General features: G+C 38.1%; 1 non-coding gene across 1 annotated transcript; it reads right to left on the bottom strand.

Annotated features, from left to right (window-relative positions):
* Nucleotides 1–5,369: 5,369 nt before the first annotated feature.
* LOC137760318 (U6 spliceosomal RNA) lies at nucleotides 5,370–5,476 on the bottom strand. Its single transcript, XR_011073279.1, has one exon. It is a non-coding gene; the product is annotated as a U6 spliceosomal RNA (small nuclear RNA).
* Nucleotides 5,477–6,159: the final 683 nt, after the last annotated feature.

The following is a 6,159-nucleotide window of genomic DNA, read 5'->3' as shown; positions in this document are numbered from 1 at the left end:
TTGGGAAACATTTCTTTTGACACATTGCTCATAATTAAAGTAATTCTTCATTTTCTCTGCTTTCTTTAAGTAAAAACTTGTGGCTTTATTTAACCTTCCATCAATTAACTCTCTCAAAAGAAAATAACCTTGAGCCCCATAAACATACACTTAATTCTCTATTGACGGAGAAAAGAGAAGCAATGACTGTCCCTCCACTGCAGGGATCCAGCATTATTGCAGCTCCAAAGTCTGTCGCCCTGTGTGCACCAACCTCCAGTTTCCTGCTCTCGCTGACAGAGGGTTTGACTTTGAAGTTCTCTTCCACATTTCACCAATGCCCACGGCCATATAATTCTATCAGAACCACGCTGTTAGAAACGTTTGCACCAGAACAGTCTTAACAAATATGTCTTGAACTCCTGCATGCTAGGAACTGAGGGCATGATAGTGAGCAAAATAAACATGATTGTTTCTTTCATGGGGCTTATAAACTGGTGGGGAAGAGGGAAATTAACCAAGTAATCCAAATAATGATGAGTAGTAAAAAAAGCATTACAAAGAAAACTACCAAGTGCTATGAGAGTGCCTCATTAGGGGAACTGATTGATCTCTACCTATCTATCTATCTGTCTATCTATCTATTTACATGGTAATGAGGTGTTGGGGGGAGTTTGTCAGATCTGAAAAGTCCTTCCTGAAGAAACGTGTGAACTAAGATCCAAAGGATGACTGGTATGTTCATACAATGGGATTCAATATCGCAGCTACAAATAAATGAGCAAAAACAACATGTATCAGAATGGATGGCCCTCTAAATCATATTGCTTGGGAAAAAAAAATCTCTCTTTGAGTGTGGGTGGGTCAGATGTAATCAGATGAGCCCTGTTAATAGAGGTTCTAGAAGACAGAGAGACACATCAGAGAGATTTTCCTGGTGGATTCGAAAACACAAACTGCGGCTGTGGAGAGGCCACATGTCAGGCAAGTGCAGGTGGCCTCTGGAAGCTGAGTGTGATCCCCGCCCACAAGCCAGCAAGAAAACAGGGACTTTACAACCACAAGGAACAGAATTCTGCCAACAACTGGTGAGCTTGGGAGAGGACCCGAGCCTCAGATGAGCTCACAGCCCCAGGTGACTCTTGATTTCAGTCTTGTAAGGCCCTGAACAGAGCATCCAGTTACGCTGTGCCAAAATCCCTGACCCACAGAAACTGAGATGGTAACTTTGTGTTGTAGTAAGCCTCAAAGTTTGTGGTGATTTGTTACGCAGCGAAAGAAAACCAGTACAGCTACTGACATAAATGTTAGGCAAATGCACAGGCTCACAAGATGAGGGGCAAGAAGGGGCACAGAGGCCAAGATAGCCTCACATTGTAGAATGAGACGGCGAGGTCTGCATGGCTGATGTGAATTGCCCGGGGATGAGCATCTAGTTAGTGACACGGGATCACTAGAGTCCAGGAAGAAGACTGAGGACAGAATAACACGTGAGCAAGATATTGTAGAGGGGAAGGGAAGAAGAATAAGGTAGTGATTCGAGATTATTCTACCTTAGTGTCCAAGTTAAATATACAAAGAGGTAAGTGGAGTGATAAAGCAGATCTGGTTTCCAAGACCACATCGCCACTTAGTTGTTATATGGTCTTAGATAATTTGTTTCACCTTTATATGTTTCAGTTTCTTCATCTCTAAAATAAGGCTAACTAGTGTGCTTATCTCATAGTTACTGTGAAGTTTAAATGCGGTAATGCACTTGGAGTGCTTAACATAGAGCCTGACATAGACAAAACACTTGTTATTGTTAGCTGTTAATATCACTATTGCTACCAGTGTCATCACCATTATCACTGTTACTATTATTTATTTTTATCATCTGAAGTATAACCTTAAGAACAGAGCTTAACCTTAAGTACATCCTAAGGAAATGGGATACTGCGTATAACTAAACACTCCCTCTGCTTTATTAATGCCCTGTGAATGGGTTAAGCATTTTAGAAAAATTTCACTAATGTTTTTAATCTATCAGAGATTACATATATTTATTCAGATAATTCAATCAGAAATCCTCAATTTTACCTTCTGACCATGACTTTCTGCACTTCCTTCCAGCTCACCTATTGTGTTAGTCAGGGTTCTCCAGAGAAACCAAATCGACAGAACCTGGATACATAGATAGATAGAGAGAGAGAGAGAGAGAGAGAGAGAGATAGGTATAAGAGAGAGAGAGAGAGATTTTATGGAACTGGCTCATGCAATTATGGAGACTGGCAAGTCTAAAATCTTCAGGGTAGGCTGGCAGATTTGAGACCCAGGGCAGAGCTGATGTTGCAATTCAAGTCCAAGGGCCTCCAGCTGCTTGGATGAGGCCGACAAACATTACAGTGGGCAATCTGCTTTACTCACATCTGCTTTACTTAAATTTACCGATTTAAATGTTAATGTCATCCAAAAACACTCTCACAGAAACATCTAGAATAACGTTTGACCAAATATCTGGGCATCGTGGGCCAGTCAAATAGACTCATAAAATTTACCATTCAAACCTACTCTGTATGCCCACTCCATCTATGGTTTGACCTTGTCAAGAAGTCCAATCCATTGATCCTACCACTTTCAAACTCTCATCACCCCCCTTTCGTCCACCCTTCACTTCTTGCTCAGATTAATCACTCACTGTAAAAACCCCGAACTCCTTTATCTCTTTCATTGTTTAAATTCCAGAATCTACCTACTTTGTGCTAGATCAATATGTTCTATTGACTTTTCATCAGCAACACTGAATGCAAGAAAATAGTGAAACAATTTCTTCAAGATTTCTGTGGGAAAATAATTTTGAATCAAGAATGCAAGCTAATACTAGGGCCTATAAGGAGTCATGAAGTTTACCACCCACAGAATTTCTCAGAAAGAATTTCTAGAGGATAGGTTACAGCAAAATTAAAAAATGAGTATAAGAAAAACTATGAGTTAAAAAAATAATAATTGAGCAAGGAAAACTATAGAACTTATAGTTAAGTGTAAATAGTATTTGATTACTTTAAAAAAGAATAATTGGCAATTAAAATTCCAGATATTCTCAAGAAAGAAGTGAGAAGAAGAAAGGAAATATTGTGGGGATTTACGTGTTTGTATAGACTGTACTTATTAATTCACTCTAGCTGTTGTTCAACAAACATGCTTCTAAATAGTATCCTTTTATCTTTTATTCTAAAGGCCCCAGGGAAACATAATAACTGAAGTGGAGAAATGTATAGCAATTATGTTTAGATAATTCAAGCCAAAACAAAACCAAAAATCTTTTTTGTTTTGCATTTTCTGAATACCTCAAATCAAAGGTAACTTTGGATTTCTCTTTACTTTCTTTTAATTATCCCCACAGAATTTTCTCAGTTTCCCACATCATTTGGCAAAGACAAAGACTTTACATTTTAAGCATATTTATAACAAGATGCTGTGGCTTTGGTTCAAATTTAACTTTACCCTCTGGCCTGCACTGCTTTGCATTTCAGTCTTCACCCACCACACCCTTGCCAATTTAATTTCAAATTATTTTTAATTGAGACTGAACACTTTACAAATTTGGGGTGTTGTGAATATAATTTATGGGGACCAGCTGGAGAGCCAAAACTTTGATCAGATTGTAAATGTTAATGGGAATACCTAGATGTAAATGATTGATAGCTTAATTTGACCCATCTAATTGATTGTTTTTCACAGAAATACCTCTACTTCTTGAAGTTCTGAGACTGTCATCCTTCATTTCCAGAAAAGCAGAAAAATGTGTTAAATAGCACTTACTTTCTTTGAATGGTGTGTTTTCTGTGATTTCTATTATTAATTGTAAAAACTCAATTTCTGACCTCCCTATTACATTGTTAGTTTTATCAACTAATTATTGATGTGTTTTTATAATAATATCTGAAAGCAATTTTTAAAGTTGTGCTTAAATTGTGTCGGGTTTTGTCATGAGATTTCTCATATGACTGTTAGAAAATGACTTAGAAAAATAATTGATCAGCTTAGCATCTCTCTTCATGTACAGCTGTTTCTAAACCCTGTGGTTGAATCCAGAGATCAAAGATTACAATCATTCTGGCTTTCAGATTGGATGGGTACTGAAAGGAAGAGCAGTGCTTTTGTGAGTAGCCAGCCATTATACAAGTGCTGCCTCTGACTTCTGATTCTGAAATGAGAGTCAAGGGAACATTTTGGCCTGGGGCAGGACAGGGGAGAAGAAAGAGACAATACTTACCCCTCCCACCACTGCCTCGCCCTGTGCCCATGCCCTTGTTTCTGCTGAGAACTCCCTCTTTATGACAGCTGCTCACACTTGAATCTTGAAGGCTAAAGCTAAAGGATTCTGTTGGGCATTCCAGAATAGATCATTATTTGCCTTTATGTCCTATAAGAAAGTCCCTTTCAGCAAGATATCTCTTGCTGACGATCAGGCTATTGTATATGGTAGTGAAACAACATTGCCTTAGGAGTCAGAATCCTAGGTATTAAGTCTCAGACCTCCTATGGCTAATCTAATCCCTGAGCTATTTTTTAAAAGCCTAGACCAGCAATAGACATTTTTAATGCTACACATGTAATTTATGGGTACTAGAAGGAGACAGCCAAAACTCCCCTTTTGTCTAATTTTTTAATATTAATGAAAAAAGGCTAGAATTAAATTATTTACTTGACACTACTTGGTTCACTCTCATAGGCCTAATTATCTCCTCAATTCCTCTTCTCGCTTCACTTGCTGTGGTGCTTTCAGCTGTCTGCACAGGGTAGCCTGTTTCTACTCCTGGGTCCAGAAAACTCAATCACAGAGCCAGGGAGAACCACCTGCTTTCATTCATTAGATGTATTATAATTTAAAGTATTATAAAGTGAAGAAAGCTAAACCTATGTTCCACTGTAATTAAAAGAAAAAAATTAAAATCTAATGGAAATATTTTGAGTGTTTTGTGTTACTGTACTAATATAGCATCTCTCTAAAGTTGACCATTAGTACCCAGGAAAAAAACGAGGAAATAATTATTGTTATTAGGTCAAATCTCAACTTAGGATCACAGACATGGTTACTGCGTTAGATCATCATATTTTGATTAATCCCTCTCGCCAACCAGACTCTAAGCCCCTGGATGGCAGTTCCATCCCAGCGTGTACCAACCACAGTTTGAGGACTGATGACATATGAACCATCATAGAAGATTTTGAAAATACAGAAAATATTCTTTAGTGATAATAAAGGGCAAGAAATGAAAAACTGTTTTATAAAAAATTAAAATAAATAAACTCAAGTGGCATGCAGAAATTAAGACTGCATTTTTCTTTTTTTTTTTAAGTTTGGGTGATATGTATGTAATGATCAGTGGGACAGCTTTTTTTTTTTTTTTAATATGGAATGCTTCACAAATTTGCATGCCATTCTTGCACAGTGGCCATGCTAATCGTCTTTGTTTCCTTCCAATTTTAGTATATGTGCTGCCAAAGTGAGCACAGTGGGACCTTTATTTCAACTCAGTGCCTGGCACAGAATGGGCCATCAGTACATGCAGTTTTAATTAATGAAGATGGTTGATACGCTGATACTCACTTGGCGTAAGGCTTAGTATATTCTCATCACCCTATAAAATATAAGTCAACTAGCAAACTTCTCTTGATTTTAGTTTTATTTTTGGTCACAATATGTTATAGGTAAACTGATCCTTTTTTTAAAAAAAATAAAATCTGAATCACAAGGTAAATAATAGAATGGAAAGACTTGTACCAATTTGCAAACCCTATTGAAGGAGGAGGGTGAAGGGTTCATAGGCAGAACCAGTGCTGGCTCACAGCAGACATCTTCCAGGGACCCCTTTATTTTCCCTTTACCTCCTCTCTTTTCTCCTCCCTCTTGTGTGACGAGCCTAGTAATTGAGGACGTTTCTATGTATAAAAAGAAGCTAATCATTTTGGGAATCAAAATATCTTTAAAACTGCAAGATGAGCAGATCTGAGCTTTGCTAAGTCTGTCCACAGGTCAGCCACTAAATACTGGCCACAAACTTACAGCCAGATGAGAAATGCAGGCTAGAAGGGACAATTTAGGGGACTGGGAAGGTAAGTCAAGGACTTTTGCTCTAACCAGTAGAGGGATGGGGTGGGTGGTGAATCGATTTGAAGCAACCCTTGTCTGGGATT

The sequence above is a fragment of the Eschrichtius robustus genome, chromosome 2 (assembly GCF_028021215.1).
Source record: "Eschrichtius robustus isolate mEscRob2 chromosome 2, mEscRob2.pri, whole genome shotgun sequence".
Taxonomy (NCBI): Eukaryota; Metazoa; Chordata; class Mammalia; order Artiodactyla; family Eschrichtiidae; genus Eschrichtius; species Eschrichtius robustus.
This window is presented reverse-complemented; position numbering and strand designations above follow the sequence as displayed.